The sequence below is a fragment of the Lissotriton vulgaris genome, chromosome 1_1 (assembly GCF_964263255.1).
Source record: "Lissotriton vulgaris chromosome 1_1, aLisVul1.2, whole genome shotgun sequence".
NCBI lineage: Eukaryota > Metazoa > Chordata > Amphibia > Caudata > Salamandridae > Lissotriton > Lissotriton vulgaris.
Window position 1 is genome coordinate 775,878,941 of NC_141685.1, and position 24,869 is coordinate 775,903,809.

Genomic DNA, 24,869 nt, shown 5'->3' on the forward strand with positions numbered 1-24,869 from the left:
CAGGACACCCAAAGCTTCCGTTGCGGTATTTTATTCCGGCAGACGAATATAGTCTCACGACGCGTTTCGCCACTTAAGGCTTGATCACGCTCGTCTTGTTGATGTTTACAGCCATATTTAAACCCACATCACCCTCGTGCTTAGTGAATTATGCGTGAAGCGGCGGACATGTTGTAATGGACAAAAACCATGCTGACATTTGCCTATAACAGTTACTAGCACAGTTTGAAACTTAATTATAATCATGACAGTCACTTTCACAGTAATCTGTGCAAAAAATATTATCGGAACACCTTTGTAAAACATGTGCATAATTCATACAGATAGTACTGTAATGTAGTTAAAAGCATGATTGTCGAGGTGGTATCTCTATTATGCAAATCGGAATCGTATTCACCCCAGTAAACATTAATTCAGTGTCGCTCCCATGGCAAATATAAACTTAATTGTGATTGGCCACATTCCAAAAAGCGATGGAGTAAATAAACAAAACACTGAAAATCGCGTATCTTCTTCACCGTATTATGACACCACATTCCAAGGAATCACAGGGTTAGCGATATCAGATATATATCATCATGTCTTGCCCCAGTGGGCTGATAGATGCAAGGGCCACACAGTATTAAGCCACAAAGTAATTGTGCCCAAGTGGGCTGGTGCAACTGTCAATACTACTTCAGGGAGGGGCATCTAAGTACCGCCCCAGTGGGCGATTAAGACAAATATCATGTCTGGATTCAAATACCGTATCCATCAAGGGAGTGGCATCAGAAGTCCCGCCCCAGTGGGCGATTAAGACGAATACCATGTCTGGATTAAAATACCGTGTCCATTAGGGTGATATAGATTCCGCTGTATCATCAGAGAGTCTTCCGCTACAACGCATTGTGTGAAATCTAAGATAATGAAAATAGTACCATTAAAAACTATAAAGACCACAGACAGTATACATATAGTTCACAATCTCATTCGTGTAAATGTATTGCCAATTCTTCACTGTTATTTAATCCTTTGGGGGATAGGCAGTCAAAATCTACAATATACTTTGACTCTAATTTTCTGAGGGACAGTTCTCGATTGCCTCCTTGCACACCAAGATCAACATTATCAATTACCACCACCTGGACCAATTTTTCATTTTGCATATGCTCTGTAAAAAAGTGTCTTGCTACGGGATATTGTTTATTGTTATTGTGAAAAGCTCGTAAGTGTTCTAGTATTCTTTTCTTGGCCTCATGTTTGGTACTGCCAACGTACCATTACTTGCAGGGACAGATTAGAACATAGACACTATACGGTGTGGTGCATGTGAGACGTTTGCGTATCACAAATTCTCTGTTGGTGTTAGGGACCGTGAGTGACTTACAATCAGAACTGTTTTTGCATGACTTGCATTTGCGACAGCATTTAAAGCCTCCCTCTTTATGGATATTCCCGGTGTCCCCAGGGGTAACATAGTTGTGGCCTAGTTCATCTCTCAAAGACCTTCCCCTACAGAAAGTAATTTGGGGATTATCATTTAGATATCTTTTGAGATGGGTGTCGGTTTGCAAGACATGCCAATGTTTTTTAAAGATTTTTCGCACCTCATTGGCTTGGCCAGAGAAAGTGGTGATAAATCTGACTTTTTCCTGCTCCTGTTCAACTAGTCTCGGATTTAACAGTTCTTCTCTCTTCTTTTCTTCAACACGTTTTTTTGCCATAAGGATCATTTTTTTGCAGTATCCTCTGCTGTGAAATCTTTCACACATCACTTTTTCTTCTTTAACATAGGCTTCTTGCGTGCTACAATTACGTTTAGCACAGAGAAGTTCTCCATAAGGAATACTGTATACCAGATTCCGCGGGTGACAACTGTTGGCATTTAAAATGCTGTTACCCGCCGTTTTTTTACGAAAGAGTCTGGTGTTAAGTTGGCCATTGGAGACCTCTACCACTATGTCCAAGAATTCAATAGACTGTTTACTAAAGTGGTCAGTGAGTGTAAGATTCAGGGTGTTACAGTTTAATTGTCCAATGAATGATTTTAGAGATGTCTCATCCCCGCACCAAATAAAGAAAATGTCATCTATGTATCTAAGCCACAGGGCCACGTTGTCAAATTCTGCCATCTCCCGGACGACCTGCTCCTCCCACCATCCCATGTACAGGTTCGCTTAACTGGGGGCGAAGCAGGTCCCCATGGCTGTGCCCTGTGACTGTCGATACAAGATGTCGTTAAAGAAAAAGAAATTGTTATTGAGACAGAAATTGATCATAGAAATGATAATTTCAGAATGTCTTAGGTAGGACACTGAACGTGTTCTCAGGAAATGTTTTACTGCCTCCAGGCCGTAATGATGTTGAATACTCGTATACAAGCTACTCACATCTAGAGTAACTAAGATGTAATTGGTTTCCCAGTGCAATCCATTTATGACAGTAAGGAAATCAGTGGTGTCTTTGATATAAGATGGAAGAGCCATCACATAAGGTCTAAGATAGTGGTCTATATACTTAGATGTATGCTCTAGAAGAGATCCAATAGAGGATACGATGGGACGGCCAGGGGGTTCAGTGGGATTTTTATGGAGTTTGGGAAGTAAGTATAGTATTGGTGTTCTAGGATGTGCACAATATAAATATTGAAATTCTTCACTTTCCAATAATCCCTTATCACTCCATTCCAACAAAAGATCTCTGAAAGCTATATTCGATCGCGATAGCTCATCACAATTAACTTTACAATAACATTCAACATCATTCAGTTGGCGTTGTCCTTCCTTCAAATATTTGTCTTTGTCAAGTACCACAACATTCCCCCCCTTATCACTTTGTCTGATAACAATACTCTTATCACTTTTCAAATGATCTAAAGCTGTCATTTGTAGAAAAGTAAGATTTTTCTTAGTCCAGGAAAGTTTGTGGTTACGTATTTTCATAAGATCTTTCAGCACCCCCTTCTCAAAAACCTCAATGGCGTCACATTGGATCATAGGGAGAAAGATAGATTTGGGTCTGAAATTTGAACCCGGATTCACCCCCACATCAGTTCCCCAAGTATCATAGTCTAGGGTATTGTTACAATCAACAGAGTCTGAGTTGATGATTTGTAGCAGTTCAAAATCATTCATATCAAGATTAATTATGGCTGTTGAGGTACTCACAGTTTCCCCGGTCTTTGGCTTGGTCTCAAACCATTTTTTCAATTTTAATTTTCTTGAAAACAGAAATAAATCTATTTGTGTGTCTGCAAAATTCATATTCATCGAGGGACAAAATGAAAGTCCTAACCCCAAGGTGCTCTCCTCCACTTGGGTGAGGGTTCTCTGTGATAGATTTACAACTGTCATATTCATTTTTGGTTCTTGCCATTCCCATTGGAGCTTTGTTTCCGCCCTGACCTCCTCTTTTTGGCTTGTTTATTGCGGCAATTCCACCTTTGTTGCCTCGTCCTCTCTGTGCATTCGTATCTTGATATGTTTCTGTGCGGTTCTTGCTGATCATCTGAAATTGTAATAAAAAATTGGGTTTTTTTGTTGGATCAATTGCCACATCTTGGTTGCCTTCTGGATTGGAGGCATCCGAGGCATTAGTGGAAGATATATATATATATATATATTAAAATATAAAGACGGGCCCCCGGGGGATGGGGCATGCAGCCCCCCTTCCTATAAAAAAATATGTTTATCCATGCCACGGGGGATGGGGTCCCTGGGGCCGTAATTGGCCACGGAGGGGGGGCCCCTCCCATTTACTTTTTTATTTTTAAAAAAAGGGGGCCAGGCCCTGGAGGATGGGGTCCCCAGGGCACAAAAATAGCCAAGAGAGGGGGGTCACACAGCCCCCCTCTTAAAAAAAATGTTAAAAAGCCGGCATCGCAGCTACGCCACACCCCATCCCTGCAACACTCAGCAAATGCGCCCTTAGTGCATTTAAAGTTGGGGAATAAATTCCCCATGAATACTGAGTGTCCCTGAGGGCCAGCTAGCCCGCCAGGTGCCTCCAGTATGCGCCAGGGAGTTGCTTTGCAGAGAGGTTTCAGAGGCCACGCCCCTTTTTACACCTCTCTGCAACGCAGGTCTGTGGCGCTTACTGGAGGTTCCTGGTGGGCTATTGGACCCCAAAGACCCTCAGGATTCAAGGGGACTTAATCCCCCAACTTAAAACGCGCCAGGGGGTGCGTTTGCACAATGGTTAAGAGAGGAGGCGGGCCTGAGGTAACATGTGTGCAAACAGGCCCTGTGGCGCGTTTTAAGTTGGAGAATTAATTTCTCTTCAATCCTGAGGGTCCCTGGGGGCCAACAAGCCCACCACTTACCTCCAGTAAGTGCCAGTGCTCTGCGTTGCAGAGAGGTGGCCCATGCCATGCCCCTTTTTACACCACTCTGCAACACAGCTCTGTGGCGCTTACTGGAGGTAAGTGATGTCATTTGAGATGTCATCAGTGATGTCACTGACCATGTCATGAATGATGTAATATGTGACATCATCAGCAGTGCATTGCGGGAGTGCGAGTTATAGTTAGCAGAACTTACAATAATGGAGGAATTTCTATAGTTTTGTACGAGTGAAATATCCAGCTAACTATAACACCCCTGAAACCTATGGTTTTTTCAGCGAAAATATATATATACATATATGAAGAAATTATATTTTTGTATGCTTTTAAAACAATAATGTTGATTCCAATATTATGTCAGTGATCACTAGCAAACTAGCACATTGAGCCCTCTCTACTGTTCAAGTAGAAAGCAGGTCCACCCCTTGGGGTTTCTCTCAACAGGTAAAACAGCAGCTGCATGCCATTTTCAGCATACCAGTGCTTTGTTTTAGCAGGCACAGTCCTTCCTCTGTTTTCCCCAAGTCCAGCTCTAAGGTGTGTCTAGGGAAATAAGAAACACCTCCTGCTAAATCAGTTCTGAGATTGATTTTCCCTCCACTGAGCTTGGTGCCACTCTGCTTCCTAGATAATAACAGGGGCAGATCTAGGTGTGGGTTACATCTGCTTGGGACATGGTCTACCCCTATATGCTGTATTTACAGAAGGGTTTTTAGGTTCAGGGAAAAGAAAGGGTGCTCTGCGAACTGTAGACGCTATTGATTTAGGACCTGAATAGCTTGGATGTGGTGCAAAATGGTGAGGGGATAAGCCCTATAGCCCACAATTTTGTGAAGGAAACAACCAACACAGTACAAATTTGCAAATGGATACCCATGCACACAACAAATAATAATTAGAAAGGGATGTCGGTATTAACACATGTACATTTCAACACAAAGCTTAAGTAAATGAAAAACAAAATGTGTCTTGTACAGTCCGTCAGTGTCTCGGTTTTTTAATGCTTTCCTAGACAAACCAGCCGACACGTGTTTCGTCGCATATGGGATATTCTTCCCGCGACTCCTCAGGGCTAAAAAGAAAAAGGCGTATATGGAGTAGTGGCTCCACCGGTGATAATTCCGACCTGCCTGGACATGTAAAACTTAAGTACACTTGTCCAACTTTTTAAATAACATGCACCTGCCCTATGGGCACATAGGGAGTACCTTAGGGGTGACTTACCAGTGATAAAAAGGAAGTTTGAGGCCTGAAAAAAAGTGTATTTGCTAGGTCGGATTGACCATTTTAAAACTGCTATTCTAGGCTGCATTGGCAGGCCTAGAGCCACGTTTTCATGTTGTCAATGTAGTGGTGCACAATCAGTGCTGCAGTCCACAAGTGATATTTAACTTCCAGGCCTTGGGTTCACAGAGTACTCTATACGAGGGAGTTATAGGTAAGATAAATATGCCAATTAGGTATTACTCGATTGCAAATATACTTATGGAGTTGGAGCACTTACACTGTGAGCTGGACATCAGCACTATGTTCAGAGTCAGTAAACTAGCAATAAATCATGGAAAAAAGTTGGAGCAAATAGTAGAGGTGATCCTGCAAAAGGCGTCTGTCCTCGTAATAATAAAAATATACATTAATGCATGTATTATTTATACAAATATATTTGTAGTTAACATATGTAGCAAGCAAATAGATGCATTTTCTCCTGTTTTGAACTACACCATTCCACAGAGACACATAAAGGTTGACTTCAGCTCACGACTTCAACCTGTTAGAGAAAGAAAATGTGCATGCAAAGATTCTGTAAAGACTGATTCCTGCATTTAGGATTTCAACTAGCTCTTGATGTTCTGTTCAAATAGATTTTTTTCAACCTTTGTAATGCCAGGACTCGATTTAATGACTATTGGCTTAGAGTAATGATATCATTTTCTTATTACGGGCAACTACTGTTGTCACTGTAATAAGGAAAATATGTGCACGTTTATATATAAGACACACTGTTTGAAAGAATATTGTATCCATCTGCCTAATGACCCTAACTTCACAAAGTACTGAATCATACATTTCCATCGGGTTTTCTTTCTTCTGTTTCTTTTTTCCTTTCCTGCTATCTTTCCTCATTTTCTATTTCATGTTTCAGTATATGTCTTTCATATCCTTTAACCATTCTTTCATTCTTTCTCTGCCAACGTTCTTTATTTTTAGTTACTTTTCTCCTTTCTATCACTACTTTGTTCACCTCCCTTCCTCCTTCCCTTCTTTCTTTTTTTTCTTTCTTTCTTTCCTCTTCCTTCCTTTCTCACATTGCTTTCCTCCTCTCCTTTCCTTTCCTTTCTTCCCTCTTCTCTTTACTTATGTTTCTCCTCTTCTTCTCCGTTCTGTCACTCTCTCCTTTCTTTAAGAGCACCTAGTTTCTTAAATCAGTTTCTTCATTTAATATATTGTTTCATTATTATCTGGCTTGTGTATTCAAGAGCAAGGTGCTGGCTGCGATGATACTTGTATAGCTAATGGGGATAGGTTAGCAAGGGAGAATGGTATACATTACAAAAATGTTACTTTCTAATTTAATTGTAAATTTGCATGTATGTGTGTATTCATGGAAGGAGAAAGTGTGATGCGGCATATTTGTGATTTTTCACCTGGGGCTGCAACTCTGCAAGGGTTAGGCCTTGTCGCTAATTCTATTACCATTCCACCCACAATAAACATTATCCTTAATCTGGTGATATTACTATGCAGCCAGTTTCTGTCCATCAATCAATGGACTTTCGGTCAATTAGCCATCTAACAGAAGTATTTTGGGCACTAGAACTCAAAACAAGAGGATTGTGTCCCTGTGTATTGCTTGACAAAGAGACTATCTTCACCAGTGAGACACTCACCTCTTGAGGTGATTCATAAAAAGAAGAATAGGAACAGAACTGGCAGTTGAGACCAGAAAAGATATCTTTGCCGACACAACTTGTGCCCAGTGCATAATTTGTAAGAAAAATAGGTGCGAGGGCTCTAGTCTGAAGGCCTCTGCAGCTTGTACCACCCATTGTCACTGCCAGAATTGCCAATGACAGTACCTACACAACTACTAACCAGCACTCTGCTACAAGTGTGACAATTCACACTATTCCAGGCCCTCAAATCTATAAAAATAGCTTGGGCGGCAGGTATTAATTGTTTTAATGCATAAACTAATCAATCAATCAGGGTTCTTGTAAAGTGCAACTAATCACCGCAGCATCTCAAGGCTCTGGTGGGGGGGATTCCTGCAGTTCAGTCCAAGAGCCAGGTCTTGAGGTCCTTCCTGAACTGGGGCAGTGACTGTGATTGCCAGAGATGCAGAGGTAAGGAGTTACAGGTCATCGCCACGAGGCAGGAGAAGGATCTTCCACCAGCCGAGATTTTGCAGATCTATGGAAAAGGTGTGGGTTGTTTAGATGAATTCTGTGAGTTGGGCATTGATGGCCTTCTCAATGACCTTGGTAGGGAAGGGGGGCAGGGAGATGTATCTGTAGTTCTTGAGATCCATCAGGTCAACAGGTTTGTTCAATAGGGTGTTGATTTCAGGGACGATGGCAGTGCCTGATCGGTTGAAAGTGTGGTGGGGGCAAAGGTCCGAGGGGGTTCCAGAGTGGATGTTTTTCATGATCCTTATGGTGTTGTCAGCAGTGAGGGTGGTCCAGTTGAGCAGTGTCAGCTGGGATCAGGAACATTTGGGTGCAGTGATTGCGGTTGGGGTGCGGTGGGTGGGTCCTAGATTGCAAAGCTGTCATAGATTTTGCAGTGCATACTGAATAAATAAACAACTGCAGGTCTGCTCATTTCTGAATCATACAAACAGCACCACAATGTGGAAGCCGTCATAAGAGCAAGTGTCGACAATGAATTGCTAGTGCCGAGCACCGGAAACCACTGTCTCAAATTCAGCACTGCTTGTGCCATTAATGCTGTGTGTTAAATGCAGCATTACCAAGGTACTCCAGGGACAGTGTTTAAGTTGCTTGACCTTTATCTGTACACTTATCCAATCCATGTATTTAGCAGTAGCTCAGGATGACACTCATTGATCGGAAATAGCTTTCACTATTGAAAGTTTTGGAGACCCCTGATGTAAACTATTCAAACAATTTTCCTTTAGATTAATTGCCAGTAAATTAATCACCTACTGGCAGTCACCAGTTGGTAGCTATAACTAGGATGAAGTTTCCATAGGAAGAAAGTTTTTTCCTGTGCCAATAACTTTGGCATCATTTGATGAATCATCACGAAAATGTAAAACCTAGTTTGCCACTCACTTCACGTTCTGTCTCAAAAGTTTCATGGTGATCCATCAAGCAGCAGCTGAAACAGGGGTTTCTAAAATGCGTTTTCTCCATGCTAATTTCCATAGGAAACTTTAGGCACAGCTACAGCTCGAACTGCTGAAAGGAATTACACCAATTTTGGCAGAAAGGTAACTGTTGGTTCATGGAAGTGCTTTTTGTGATTTGGTGTAAATCCGGTCAGCAGTGGTGGAGTAATTTGAAGAAATTTCCAACTGTATATATAGAAACGTGGAGGATCCGCGATCCTTCCCGATCTCTCATTGAGATGTGATTGGCTGCCAACACTTTAAAAAAGGAAGTGATGGCAGCCATTTTGGGACTCGTCTTGAGCTGAGTCCCAGAAGTTACAGTGAAAAAAAAGAAAACGGGGCAGAGTAGAAAAACCCTGACCCCCTGGCCTCTTGGGGGCATGGGGTCCCACAGGGAGGGCCAGATCTTGTAGTCAATTTTTTAATAAGGGGGGGCACACAGTCCTGGGCTTAATGTTGCCCCAGGGTCACCCCCTCCCTGGGACTTCTTAATAAATGATTGCAGGAGAGGCCTGTACAGCCTCCTCCACTGTCCTGGGGACCACTACCTCCCGGGGCTTATTTACTTTTTAAATGGGGAGACTTTTCAGACCCCCTAACCCTGGGGACTGCCACTGCCCTAGGCTTTACATGAATAAATGAATGAATGAATGAATCGAAGATTTGTATAGCGCAGCAAAACCCAGAGGCATCAAGGCGCTTGAGGATGGTACAGCTGTTTGAGTGGAGAGGAAAGTAGAGCAGTTACAAGTAGGCTTCAAGGAAGAGCCAGGTCTTAAGTGCTTTGCGGAAGAGCACGTAAGAAGCAAGACCCTTGAGGTCATCTGGAAGTGAGTTCCACAGTCTCGGAGCGAGAGAGCAGAAGGCCCTTCCTCCCCATCTGGCCTTTAAGACTCGGGGGACGGCAAGCAATTTTTTGTTGGCAGAGCGGAGAGCCCTACCAGGAGAGTAGTAGGACACCAGGGAACAGATGTCTTCGGGTCCAGTCCCATGCAAGGCACGGTGCGTGAGGCAAAGGACCTTAAAGTTGATTCTGGCCTGCATAGGGAGCCAGTGCAGATCCTTCCTGATGGAGGAGCCAGAGGAGCCTTTCGGGGCATCTACAACAAACTGGGCAGCTGCATTCTGCACTATCTGAAGGCGTAGGACCAGACCTTTGTTGGTGCCTTGATATAGTGCATTGCAGTAGTCCAGCCTGGAAGATATAAGAGCCACCGCAACCTGTTTTTGGGCTTCAAAAGAAAAATAATGGGTAATTTTTCTCAAGACCCTTAGGACACCACAGCAGGTGGAAACTGTCCTGCTAACTTGTTTGTCAAAAGAAAGGGTAGTTTCCAAGATAACACCCAGATTGCGGGCCGATGAGGAGGGCATGGGGCAGGTACCGAGAGCAGCGGGCCATCAGTCCATAGACCAGATCTCCTGTTTGCCTCCGAAAATAAGAACCTCGGTTTTCTCCCCATTTAATTTGAGGAAGTTCTTAATCATCCAACCTGCAACTGCCTCCATACAGTTCCTAAAATTTAGGGCAGTGATGTTAACTGATTGTGCAAGGTAGACCATGATCTGGGTGTCGTCGGCATAGGAAAGAACTTTCAGCCCGAACGACCTTACAATCCTGGCGAGTGGGGCCACATAGATGTTAAAGAGCGTGGGGCTCAAGGATGAGCCCTGGGGAACCCCACACTGCACAGGCTTGACAGGGGAAAGGAAGTCACCCAACTTGACCCTTTGATTTCGCTGATCGAGAAAAGATGTCAGGAGGCTAAGCGCTGATCCATCGACTCCCAACTCCCTGAGGCGAGTAACTAAAATGGAGGGAGACAGGGTGTCAAATGCAGCAGTAACGTCGAGCAGTACCAGCAGAGTAGTCTGGCCACCGTCGACCTTAGTGCGTATGTTATTGACAACCACTGTGAGAGCCGACTCAGTGCTGTGGGCCTTCCGGAAGCCATGTTGGGAGGGATCCAGAAAACTGGAGCTATCCAGGAAGGCACTCAAATGATGGTTGAGATGCGCCTCAAGCATCTTAGCGGGGGCCGGGAGAAGGGAGATGGGGCAGAAGTTCTTCAAAATCCCAGGATCTAGGGTAGCCTTCTTTAAAAGGGGCTTGACTATGGGCATTTTCCAAGATGAAGGATAGATACCCTCGGAAATTGCCAAGTTCATAACCTCCAGGAGAGGGGGCAGCGTTACCTCCCTACACTCTTTGAAGATTCTGAGTGAACAGGGATCCAAGGGGGATCCAAAATTAAGCTTGTCCAGAAGCATACTAAGTTGCTCAAGAGTGGGAACTTGGAAAAATTACTGCAAGAATCATGGACCTTTCTTTCCAAGGGGAATGGCACAGGCAAGAGGGAGCTCTCAAGGTCAAGATTGAGGGTTTCTAGAGCTGTGTGGATGTCCTTAATCTTTGTGTGGAAAAAAGTGGAGATCTGATCACACAGTTCTTGGGTAGCCACTTTAGGATCGGGTGACTGGGGGAGAGACAGGAAGTCGACAATTTTAAACAATTCCCTGGGGGAGCTAAGTGAGGTAGTCAACTTAGCGAAGTAAGCTTTCTTTTCCGCCAGGTTTTATATCCCTTGAGTAAACATTTATGTTTATCTTTCTCTTTAGGGTCCAAATGTTCTCTCCACTGTCTTTCCTGTTTCCTACACCCCTGTCTAAGCAGTCTAAGGGAGTCTGAAAACCAGGGGGCCGAAGGCCGTTTATTGGCAGAATAATGTTGTTTGAGCGGCGTAAGAATATCCACGGCGCTTGCCAAAGAGTTAGACAGTTCAAGGGCGGCTGCGTCCGTCAGGCCAAGGGCGGGGGTGTGCAGACTGGCCCCCACTGCCCTGGGGGCCGCCACATCCCTGGGGCTTTAATTTCAACTGTGTGTGGAGGGTACATGGACCCCCCACAGCGCCAGGGCCGCCACCTCCCAGGGGTTGTATACAATTGATTGCGGGGGCTGAGCAGACCCCCCCCCCCGCAGACCCGGGGACCACCAGCTCTCCAGGGCAAAATTCAAGAAAGGAGAGGTGCTCCTAGAGCCATAGATGGCCCTGGGGACAGCCACGACCCAGGGCCAGCCCCTGCTATGTCCCAGGGGTGCCTGCCTCCGGAACATAGCTGTTTGCTATGGCTGGCCAGGAGTTTTACCACTCCCACCAAGCCATTGCAAGCGCTCCACTTCTAGCAAGCGAGAACATAAGAATGCTCTTGCTTGTTGGAAGCAGAGCAGAATTGCTTTCATGGAGAGGGAGCAGCATGTTCAGCAGCTCCCTCTCTCCAAAAGCAATGCCGGCTTCTGCAGGAGGCGGGGAGCCGGGCAGAGACTGCAAGGCTTTCCCCATGGTCCCCAACAGATGTAAGTAGGTGCACTGGGTGGAACTAGGGCACCCATAATAGAGGCAGTCCCCCGGGCTGAAATTGCCCCAGGGGGCCACAAGGGCAAAATCAGCACATGGAAGGGGGCCATGCAGTGCCCCTCCCCTTGTAAACTAAAAAGAAGAAATTGGGACCAGCAAGTCGCTGGAGGCCAGGTCCCCTTTGACCACCACTCTGCAAACAAGCATCCTGGTGCACAACTGGTTGGGGGTGAAGTTGCCTTGGCTGCTGAGGGTCCTTGGGGGCCAACTACCCCTTCTGTTACCTCTAGTAAGTCCCACACAGTGGGATTGCTGAGCCCTCCTGTTACCTCTAGTAATTCCCACACAGTGGGATTGCTGAGAGGCCTTCAGAACCAACGCCCCCTTTCTCCACCACTCTGCAAACACACCTATTGGTGCACTTCTGGTTGGGGGATGAAGTTCTCCTGTCTGCTGGGTGAACCTGGGGGCCAAGAACCCCTCCTGTTACCTCTAGTAAGTCCCATATAGCAGATTGCCTGATAGCTGGTCAGAGGCCTCGCCCCCTTTCTCCGTCACTCTGCAAATGTAACTGCTAGTTAAAAAACATGGAAATTCACTTAAAAAAACAAATGTTACAGGGATGTTATAGTTAGGAAATAGAATTTAAAAAAACCTTTGAAATTCACTTAAAAAAACAAAGGTAGCAGGGATGTTATAGTTAGGCTAAGATTTCACTCGCACAAAACCAGTGAAATTTAGCAGTTGTAGTTACTTGAGCTAACTATAACTTGCACCCCCACAATGCACTGCATATGACCTCACATATTACATCACTCATGACATGGCCAGTGACATCACTGATGACATTACTGGGGACAGGGAACTGTTACAGCTACATTTTGAGTCAGTAGGGTTGGAAAAGCTCAAAGACCTCTATGGACCTGATTACCAGTTTTGCTGATGGGTTACTCCATCACAAACATGGCGGATATTTAGTCCACCATATTCTGAGTTCCATTATGTTCCATTGGATATAAGGGAACTCATAATACAGCGGGCGGGATATCCATCACGTTTATGATGGAGTAACCCGTCCGTCAAACTTGTAATCAGGCCCTAACTCATGTTTAATGCTGTAATGTAAAAATAATTAGCAAGTATCAAAAATATTTGACTTGAATGTCATTGGATCAGCGTCGTCTGATCTGTTCAAGAACATAATGCTAACGTCTATACACTTTGTATATACTTTGTGCAATAAGAAGAGAAAAGAACAGATAATTAAATTGAAACTCAAAATAGACACTATCGAGAAAACAATACAGTAGAAGCAGTAGAAAAACCAACTTCACAAAATCCGCAGTCATCGATTGACTATGGTAACTTGAAAACAAGGCTATGCTTACCTGAACAGTCATGTGATAATGTGTACTGGTGCAAAGGCATTAGTGGAGCTTTAAGCAGGTATAAAATGAAATTGTGTCAATAGGAGCAGCAGTACCAACATAAAAAATACCTCCTCATTAATAATCTGCTAGCCAATATCCCAAGAACAAAGCACTTGTGCGTATTGTAGATGGATATTTTAGCTCTTTGGTAGATTGGTGCACATGGATGGAGGTTCTTTGAGGTGGACAGTAAGAAACTTCACAGTGCAGATCGGAGCATAGACAAATGCTGCTTGAATGGATCAGCTGTTGCGAAATAAACCTCTTAAAAAAAATAATGACTGTCAAACAAACAGAAACACATAATTGACGTAAACAGTCTCAATTCATACATTTCATAATATACAATTACACAGTTTCAAAGAAACTCAAAAATTACCAAGACTGGCCACTGAGTCTAAAAAGAACAAAGAAATTCAAAGTTTCATAGCAGATGAACAAGACATTAAATCAATTTGAATATTAGCCAATGGGTCAGAAAAATCATCATATAGGAAACCTATTGACCTATATTGCCATCTCACTCTTTCTCATGTGGGTCAGCAACCTTCTTCTCTCATCTTCAGAAGCCCAAGGGTGAGACTTTGTGCCATGCATTCCATGCCACCCAACAATCACAGCTGTTGTTATTCTCCTCTGCTGTCTCTCAGATGAGGACACCGTCAATGAAGGCAGAGAGGTCTAGTCAATAGTAAAAAACGTTGAAGCCCTACCTGAGTCCAAGCAGAGAGTTAACATAGGACAAGGCAATTACAATTTATGTAGGGCCACAGTAAGAACAATGTATGTAGGAAACAAGGCATGAAAAATGTATGCTTTAACTTTATGACCTTAGAATAAGGCTTTCTATCACACAGCTGAACGTTGTTACTCCATTTCAGACCCCTGATAACTTTAACCTCTCTCTGCTACCATTTTTCACTAATTTTCTTGTTAGAAGGGTAAGAGTTAATGTTCAGACTAGGTTAGGAGTTTGTGTGGGTTAGGGGTTAGGTTCATTTTTAGGGTTAGGATGAGGTGAAGTTAAAGCAAAGAAAGGGTATGGATGACGGTAAGGGTAGGGAAAAGTTATGCATATCAGTTGGGTAAGGGCCAAGGTTAGGGTTAGGTTTAGAATTAACTTTATATGCAATGTAAGGACTACAGTGAGGTGGTGGTTTGAGAGCAAAGCAGTTTGCTGAGCAAACAGCATGTTGTCTGGGCCTGCTTGGAAAACCTGTTTGCTTTTCTTATAGAAACTTAAAGAGAAGGAGTTTATTTTAGTAAAACATCTCAAACAATCACTCTAACCTGCAGAGAGTTGTCTCATCTGCATGATGATCATTGCTTGAGTTCCCTGCCTGCCAGGGGTTGGGGTGAGAGATTGGAAATGTTTATGGGTAACATTAGGATCACAGAATGGTTTAGAGTTAAAGGTAAGGTTAAAGTTAGGGTTAAAATATTAGTGTTAATCTTAAGGGTGAGGTCAAGGGAAATAGAAAAAGGTACATTCAAACAAAATGATTTTAGTTAAAGGGACATTTTGAAACAGTTTACAACAGAGCCTCTTGCTTAGAAAAAAATCCTTTTCCTACCAATCAATAGAAACTCCACATACAATCATGGTCTCTAAAACATTACAGTGGGGACTTGGAGGGATACAAAATTTGTGATGACATGAGCACAAAAAGGGAATCAATTTCACTTTTATCCATGGATTAGATTATTGATTAACAGTTGCAAATTGTATCTAATGAGGTCAGTTAGTAAAGTGATATTCATGTCAAATGAAGTGTGATGGAAAGAAATTTCTAATTGATTTCAGCTGTATCTTAGAACTCCTTTTTGGTATTTAATGGTATCTAGTGTGTTCAGGCAGTATATAGTTATGAACAGATAGAGCTGTATTAGGTTCTCCCACACAAAGATCCACAAGACTTCATAGTTTTTATTGTTTAATATTCTTTTATTAAGATGTCTTCTTTCGAGACCCCAGCCACAATAATATCCCCAAGGAAATGCCACAGAATCTTCATGTTACACCATTCCAAGCTAGCAACGATCCATTTATTCTAGAGTATTACATCATTACCTAGATACAGAACACCACACCACCTCCCTTTACCCAACATTTCATTACCAAACAGAAACACTTACATTCAAACAAATCATTAAAAAAATACATAATACAATATGTCAATGAATGTCAATGAAGACCAACAGGGATACACTTTAAGCACAGTCTTTTAGCTAGAAAAGGGGAATTTCCTGACATGTTGTGGTCTACCCACATTATCCTTATCAGCTTGTCTCGAGAGAACATTGAGAATCATTTCCCATTACGTCTTCTAGCCGAAGAAGAACTTTCCTGACAAATTGTGGTCTACCCACAAATTCACTTATCAGCTCATGTCTCGAGAAAACATTGAGAATCTTTTCCCGCAGGATAATATTTGACTACTCTGTTCAAGTTCCAAATTCTATGATTACTCATTTGTACAGTATTATTAAACAATTTAATGACTTTTAAAGGTTGGCTGAACTTCTAGATTTCACTTTCAGCCAGTCATCAACTTGCACCACTGTGTTTTTTTACCGCCTTTCATAAGCTCAGCTCCCAATCCTTTTGAGCTTGCATCAAGCATTATATAAGATGTATCTCTTGGATCAAAACTACTCAAGCTTGGAGCTTCCTCTAAACACAACTGCACACAATTACATTCCTAATCACACTTTTGGCACCAGATAAACTATTTTCCTTTTTTTAACAAGCACCTCATACATCATGTTTCTTCTGCAAATTTTCAGAGAAATGTGTTATAAAATGCAGCCATACCAAGGAATTTTACTTGCTCCTCTTTGTTTTGAGGTGTTTTTAGATTGCTAATGGGTTCTACTAAAGTTGTTTTGGTCCTGGAGCCAGATCATGTTACAATGTGACCTAAATATTACATTTTCTTGACATAAATTTTGCATTTTTCGGACTTCAGTTTTAAACTAGCATTCTGCAATCTAGACAAAATGTTTCTTAATCTACTATTTTGTTCAACCAGAGCCACAATTATACCAAGACATCATCTTGGTACACCTTGACACATTTAATCCCCTTAAGAATCTTCTCCATCACTCTCTGAAAAACAGAAGCGGCTGAAATTAGTCCAAACGGCATGCTCAAAAATGTGAAATTGCCAAAGGGTGTAACAAAAGCGGTCAAGTCTTGAGAAATTTGGTGCAATTTTACTGGTGAAACGCACAAGTTAAATCGAGTGAGACTTCGTAGTTGTTGGTGTTTAATCTTCTTTCATTAAGATGCCTTCTTCAGAGACCCCAGCCACAACAAGATCCCCAAGCAACTGCCACAGATCTTCATGTCACTCCATTGCAAACTAGTATCCATCCACATATTTTAGAGTTTTACATCATTACCTAGATACAGAACACCACAAGCGGTCTTTGTCGTTTTTAATTTCTGTACTTGTATGATGTCCAAATGGCTACATGCTGCAATTGGATCTAGTAGACACCATTTGTAACTGGTCAAAATATTATTTTATTTTTCCTGAAGAATATTTAAGCAATTCATCACCCCTTTCAGTCTCATTAGCTGACACAGAAAGCAAGAAGACATGAATTCCTCTTAATAAATCACCAAATAAGAGAAAAACAGATACTATCATAGAAAGAGTCACCAAGTTCGACTTTGTTTTGCAAACAAAATTGGTTATGCGCAGGGAACATGTGATAAACCTTTCATAGAACTAATAATGCTCACAGCCATTCTATTGCAAAGAATAATATTTCCTCCCGAAGTTGAATTTCCCCTAAAAAAATACAGATGATGCTGATGATGATCTGCATGTTGGTCATCTTGAAAAATACCATAGCTAACTTTTTATAAGTTACATTTCCTAATATTTATTAAAAACCTGACTTCACCATTGAATTGGATTTTTAATAGCTATTAAAAATAGTTGTTCAATTATTCGCTAGTTTATCCCATTCCCGGAATACAGGATTAGGATTTTAATCTGTATTCCTTTTTTCTACATATGACAGTTCAGCCTGCCATAATGAAAAATAGCTTTTAGGTGCTAGTAACTTAAGGGTATGTTAACATTACATTTCTACATGTCCTGTTTTTAAATCTCATGTGCCCTGACTTGTGGACTACAAGTCAGGTGTAGAGGCGATTTATTAATATTTGAATGTGAGCTTTTGACTTGTCAAAAGTGTTGACTTTGCCAATTTGAAGAACAGCTTCTTCACTGTTACAGTCAGGCTGCACGGGTAGGCCTTAAGCAATGTTTGCACTGCAACTATGGTGGAAGACACAATAGGTGCTGAAGTCCACTAGTGGCATTCATCTTTCAGGCCTTGGGTACAGCTTGTACCATTTATGAGGGATTTAAAGGTAAGTTAAATATAACAATTAGGAATATGCCAATTTGATCACGCTTACTGTTAAAGGTTGAGCACAGACACTTTATCACTAATTGGCAGGATTAAAGTGCACAGAGTTCTAAAGAGAGCAAACATATAGAGTCCAGCAAAAGGTCAAAAATATGGAGTGACCACACAGACAAGACAGTTTTCTTATAAAGATTAAATGGCACTGTTGATCGTAGATTGGGAGTGTTGTGAACCAAAGAAGAACCTGATACCATGGATGAAGAAATAAATCAAGACATGACATGATACAATGCAACTTTATGTAATATATCGTGTGATATGATACGATATATTATATGATATGATACAGTATACATACAATACATACAAAGATATATATATATATAGAGCACTGAAACGTAAGTATCAGGCATTAGAAGAAAGATATCCTGAAGGTATTCTAGAAGATTATGATTTCAGGTGGGATCTTTTCGGAACTGATAATGATCTTTTTGAATGAAAAGTAATCATATATAAGCATCAGTATTCATCATTACTATCTTTTTATATGTTTGTGCTCAATCGCTACACTCTCACTTTGTGGAGTAGAGAATTTTGTGGTAGCTCATAACACTATGAATAGATGGGCTCACTTTACAATCACTATATGAACCCTAATATTGGTTGATGGGGGTAATAAATAAGGCTACGCTATTTTCATTTAGAGGATTTAGAGGGGCCATTACTGCCTTCCTCATCACCTTCTTTGGGTGTAAAAACTCCCCAAAAAGTTTCACGCAATTCTCCAAAGAAAAGAAAACCTAGAGATTAGATAAATCTAGAGGAGAAATTGCCAGGCATGAATTTGTGCTGATCCTTATCTGTGGTGATGAATATTAAAGAAATAATACTTAAAATAAACAATTGCAATTGAATGTGCTGACTCCCGGCAGCAGGGTGAAGCAAGATGGCGGCTGCGTAGTTGTGGCCAATGCAGTGCTGGGGACGTCGAAATGAGCCCAATGGAGGTGTAGCAGCAGCAAGGAATATCCCGAAGCCGAGACCGATTACAAGGAGGAGGCTATTTTTGGTGCGGGATGCTGACCGCCCTTACCTGCCGCAGCTCTAAGAAACAACTTGTCTGGGCGCTGGTGCTTGTAGTGGCTGCTCTTTCGACTGGCCGAAAATTCCTCAGGTGCTCAGGAGGGCGGAGCCAGGTTCTGTTGCGGTGGAGTAGAGCGGAGCTCAGGTCTGAGCCCAAAGGACGCCGTGGTGTTTGGTGTCTGCCGTATCAAAGCAGTAAGGGAGCGAAAGAAGCAATGGCCCCTAAAGTGAATGCAGGGTCAAAAGCGGCATCGCTTAAGAAGAAATCCCTGTGGGAAGGAGCAGAGGCGGAGGGAAAGGAGGACCCGAGGGGAGACCAAGGGCTGGTGGAGCAACTGAAAAAGAAGCAGCAGGTTGCTGCAAGGACTCGACAGGCTGCCGCCTCAATTGTGGACCTGTTTGCAAAAGCCGGTAAGGAGAAGGAGAAGGAGGTTAAGGAGGCAGAGGGGAGCACACCCGTCACGGTGGAGGTACGAGACGAGCTGCATGGTGAGGGAAGCATGGGGGGGTTCCCCCCCCCTTAACCCCCAGGAAGCCTCTGGCCCGACTTTACCCCTGGCTCTACCCCTGGTGCTACCCCCGGCTAAGGACAGCTTGCCGGCCAAGGACTCCCCGGCCCCACCCTGGGCTGAGGACAATACGCTAGTAGGGTCTAAACCTCAGGTTGAAAATGTCTTGGCACCCGTAGAAGCAATGGCAGGTAATCCTGATATGGCCGCGCAGGGCAGTATTACGGCTAATCCAGTAGGATTGTCAGAGTTGGGGGCCATGGCTAATACGGACATCGTGACTGTAGAGTCAGGTCTGGCTGCGGGAGGGTCCTGTAACGAAAAAGAGAAAGATCCGAGCGAGTGCTTCTTTTCGGTCTCTCACGGGGTTGGCTGGTCAGAGGAGGAGGATGAACGGAGTTCCTTTCTGGATTCTGAGAGTGACCCCGAGCTAGATCACCCTGTTACGGCGTTGAGGCCTTTGGCAGTAGCAAAGGGACAGGGTCAGGGTCAAGGCTATCCCCATTGTGAACTGAGTTGGGACCACTGTTCCGACATGCCTCTACAGGGGAGCCCTAGTGTGGAATTTACTCATATCTCTCTTCTGGAGACAATCCATCAAGAGATAATTGCGCATAGGGAAGAAACACACCAGGACAATCGCAAATCCCAGGCTGCAATGAGGAAAATGCAGGGCCTGGTTAGGAAGCTATCTAAGGCTTGCTCCAATACCGGGGATAGGGTTTCAAATCTGGAAGAGAGAGTGGTATCAACAGAGGCCGAGGTGGCCGTAGCCACCAGTAAGGTCAATGCTCATTGTTCTCAGGTGGTGGATCTTCAATGGAAACTGGAAGAGATGGAAAATAGGCTCCTTCGGAACAACCTGAGAGTCTAGGGAATCCCGGAAGGGGTCGAGGGATCCGATATAAGGGCATATATCATCAAGCTCTTTGAGCAAGCCTTCCCCCAGCTTTCCAGTTGGAATTGGTCCACTGAACTGCAAAGGGTGCATCGCACCCCATTTAAAATACGGCGAAACACTAAGGAAGGGGACAAACCCAGAGCAGTTCTGATATTTTTGGGCAATTTCATCCTGAGACAGTCTATCGCAGAAAAGGCTAGACCGGATGCCAGGAGAAGCAGCAACGGAGTTTTGAGCAAAGATGGCGATTGAGGAAAATGATTAAGCCTTTTCAGAATAAAAAGATCCAAGCCTTCTTGATAAATCCAGCTCAGCTAAAAATAATTAACGAGGGGGGGGACATCATTTTTTTCTTCAGAAATTAAAGCGAAGGAGTACCTTGACTCTCTGGGCAAATAGACAAATAGGTCCTAATGTGCATTTATAGGGTGCAAGTATCCTCCAGGATTTTAAAGGTCTGATGTGGGGTAGAAACTGGTGGGGATATTATCTTGCTGTGAATTCTGTATTGTGTGGATCGTGGTATAGGGCTTTGTTGGATCTTTAGGATTTTTTTTTGTTTCTAGCATCAGTCCTCACTGCTAATACTGCAAGACCATCACGTGCACAGACTAGGTCTGAGCGCTTCACAGAGTGGGGTTTGGGGGGGGTCTCAGGGTGGGGGGAGAGGTGGGTGGGGGGGAGGGTCAGAGGGGTGGAAGGGGGGACTTGGGAGGTTGGGGGAAAACTAGAAAAGGGGGGGAAATGGTGCATTTTGGAATATTCAGTTTTTTTTCTAAACAGTTCATGGATCTATTGAAGGGTAGGACGTAAAAGGTTCAGGTCAATATTGGTGTCCAAGTAGACCTTCAGGATGGGGAGCATTAGAATATGTACAATAAATATAGGTGGGATGAGCGATTGGAGGAAGCATCAAAGATTGGCTCACTTAGTGAAATATAATAGAATTGACATTCTTTGTCTCCAAGAGACTCATCTTCCTTGGGCTAAAAGGAATCTTATGTCTTAGTGGTTTTCAATTGGTGGCATTTTCATCTCAATCCTCGACGATCCGGGGAGTTGCAATACTAATAAGATCATCCCTGGGAGGGGCTAAGTGGGTTAAGGCCGATAGTTATGGGAGATGAGTATTAGCGGAGCTGGAAATGGGCTTTACACTTTATGTAGTCTACGGGTCAAATAAAGACGACCCAGAGATCTATGACCTCCTAGAAGTAGAGCTAGCCAGCTGATCAAGTCCTGCAATATTGTGTGGAGATTTGAATATCTCAGCAGACTGGGGTAATAATGTAACATACTTAGGACGGAAACCGAGAGTTTTTCGGGCTGTAACAGCTCTTATCAGCTCACATGGGTTGTAAGATGTTTGGGGGGCTAAAGAACCGCAAAATCCAGGTTTCACATACTTCTCAAACCCCTGTCAGAAATACACCAATCTGGACTACTTTTTTATTTCTTCTTCAGAAATAAATAGGGTAAGAATAATGAAACTCCCGAAATTATTATCGGACGATAATCCACTGGTATTGACTTTTGAACAGGATATCGTAGGAAGGACAAGGACTAGTTAGACCTTTGAAAGGAGGTTATTGGTGGACAATAGGTTCGTACAACATCTTACGAAATGGGTTGTGGAATTTTTTGATGCTAATAGATATAGCTCATCACGTAACGGGGTCTAGGAGACATTTAAAGCAGCTTTAAGGGGCGAATCTATAAGTTGTTCGGCTAGATTGAGAAGAGAGGACAGGAGCGAGGTGGAGAGATTAACCGGAAAATTACTGGTCGCAGAGGAACAGCATATCAGTGATTTTGCCCACGGCGGGGATAGTAGTGAGCGTCAGAGTGAGCTGCTGACGGTTAAAGCAGAGCTGCAGAAGATGGTAACGCAGAAGGCGATCGGTGAATACCAAACATCTAGGGCCAACCGCTACGAAACAGGCAAACAGGCGGGTAGAGCTTTAGCGTTACGATTAAGACAGGTAAAAGCCAGAAATATAATCTCCAGTATTGAAGAAACTGGGAAAGAATATATGGAGGCTAAGGAAATATTACAGGTCTTGAAGAATTTTTACCAAAGCCTGTATGACAAGGAAGATCGTGATGGACACCAGGAGGAGGAGTGTAGGGATAATGGCCCCTGATTGGGTCGATGATTTAGCGAGAGAAGAGCTGGATAGGGATATCACTGGGAGCGAGATTACAGACGCATTACAGGAGCTAGGCTCGGGTAAGGCGGCAGGTCCAGACGGGATCCCCCTGGAGGTGTACAAATGTATTGAATCTGAGATCACCCCACTATTAGTGGATTTATTTAATGGTGTATTGTGCTCAGGAGTGGTCCCAGATTCATGGAGGGAAACTAATATAGTAGTCTTTCATAAGAAGGGGAAACCAAGGGAGAAACCGTGGTCTTACCGCCCTATTTCACTGATCAACTCGGACACCAAACATTATTCTAAGATCTGGGCCAAAAGGTTGGGCAGGATCATTGGCGGCCTCGTCTCTCCGTGGCAGCATGGGTTTGTGCCTGGGCGCGGCACTACTGATCATACTAGGAGAGCTATAGCTTTATTCGATGCCCATGCTGCCATGGGAGGGGAGATGGCCATGATCCTGCTCGACGCAGAGAAGGCCTTTGACCGGGTGGTCTGGGATTTTCTCTGGGGTATCTTGGCAGGGATAGGATTCGGGGAGAATATTATGTAGGCTCTCAAAGCTATGTATAGAGATCCTGTGGCGCGAGTGGTGGTTATGGGCGAGAGATCGGATAAGATAGTTATTAAGAGAGGCACGTGTCAAGGGTGTCCGTGCTCCCCCATCCTTTTCTCACTCTGTATCGACCCCCTTATTCAGAAGATATTGGGATGTCCAAGGATTAGTCCTGTGGTATGTAATGGTTATGTAAATAAAATTTTGGCATACGCTGATGACCTGGCGGTTATATCTATTGATCCCCAGCAGGCGTTGACAGCCCTGGCTCAAATGGCAAAGGCGTTCGGTAGGAGATCGGGGTATCTATTAAATGAGTCGAAAACACAAATAATTTGTACTAAGAATATTGTTAATACTGACATAAGATTTGTGGACTCTGCAATTTATCTAGGGGTGAGAATCAATGCCTCAATTGATAAAATTGTAGTCGAAAATTATTTCCCACTCATTAAATCTATAGAAGTGGATTTGAAAAGAATAGACGTGTTACACCTCTCATTGATTGGGAGGGTAAACGTCTTAAGAATGCCAATGTTCCCCAAAATATTGTATTTGTTTCGAGCCATACCCCTATTAATTGAGGAGGAAATAATTAAAAATTTGGAATCCATCTTTATACGGTTCATCTGGCAGTATGGCCAGGTTAGGCGCTCCACCAACCTCATGTCACTTCCTAGGGAAAGGGGTGGGTTGGCCCTGTCGAACATGAGATTATACCACTGGACTTGCCTATTGATGCAGATGTCCATCCTCTTTCAGTCTGAGGCGAATCCTGTTGTGAGAAAAATAGATTTTCAGAGTCCCCCATCCATTTTTGAGCTGTTAATGGGGAGAAAGGGGACAGCGCGGGGACACACTGTTCTGAGTGTAACCAGGCGCTCTACAAATGGTTTTATTATTAAAGGCAATTGGTTTATTACAGTGTAAAATTGATCGTAGATACTATAAGAAAGCCCGTCTTAGGATTCTGGAAGTAGCATGGGGGGTCTGGAGGTCTACCCTAAAGTTTCTTAATGTCCCTAAGGTAAACTCATACCTTCATTTATGCAAGTCCAGCCTTTTTTCACAGTTGGGTGCAGACAGGAACCTCCAGGTTTGGAAGGGCCTCGGAATAAAGACTTTGGGAGATATCATGGGGGTTGATGGAATACTGGGGTTTGATGCTCTTCAGCGGATGTTTGGTATCCCTTCTAACCATTGGTTATTGTATGGCCAAGTAGTACAATCCCTGAAGGCAGTAAGGCCTAAGCCCCCACCTCCGGTGGATATCCCTGTGTTGGATGTATTAGCTAAAGCAGGGGTCTCCAAACCGGTCCTGGAGGGCCGGATCCATGCCAGATTTTTAAAATTACTACATGTATCTCAATGGGGATATTCAAAAAATCTGGAATGGATCCGACCCTCCAGGACCGGTTTGGAGACCCCTGAGCTAAAGGGTGCAAGAAGATAAAAGTAATCTATAATCTTCTCCTGAGGGGAATTGAGGATGATATGGAGAAAACCGAATGTGCTCTGGCATCGAATTTGGGAAATCCCAATGCTGATTTGGATCTTGCCCTCAGTTTGAATAAAAAAAAATGTTGGTCTTCAAACATGAGGGCCCAGCACTACAAAACTGTGTTTAACCTTTTCCATACGCCTGCTAAGCTATTTGCCTGGAGGGTTAGGGAGGATGATAGATGCCCCAGATGTAATGGAGGACAAGCAGATTTGCTACATATGTTTTTTCACTGTGACTCGTTAGTCCCAATCCGGGGTGAGATGGAAAGATTCTGGGAGGGGCTGCTAGGTCATAAGATCGATCTATATCC

At 43.3% G+C, this 24,869-nt stretch overlaps 1 protein-coding gene across 1 annotated transcript in view; it reads left to right on the forward strand.

Moving 5' to 3' along the window:
• PRG4 (proteoglycan 4) overlaps window positions 1–24,869 on the forward strand; it is a 486,064-nt gene that overhangs the window by 92,608 nt on the left and 368,587 nt on the right. The gene's annotated exons all lie outside the window — the stretch shown is intronic.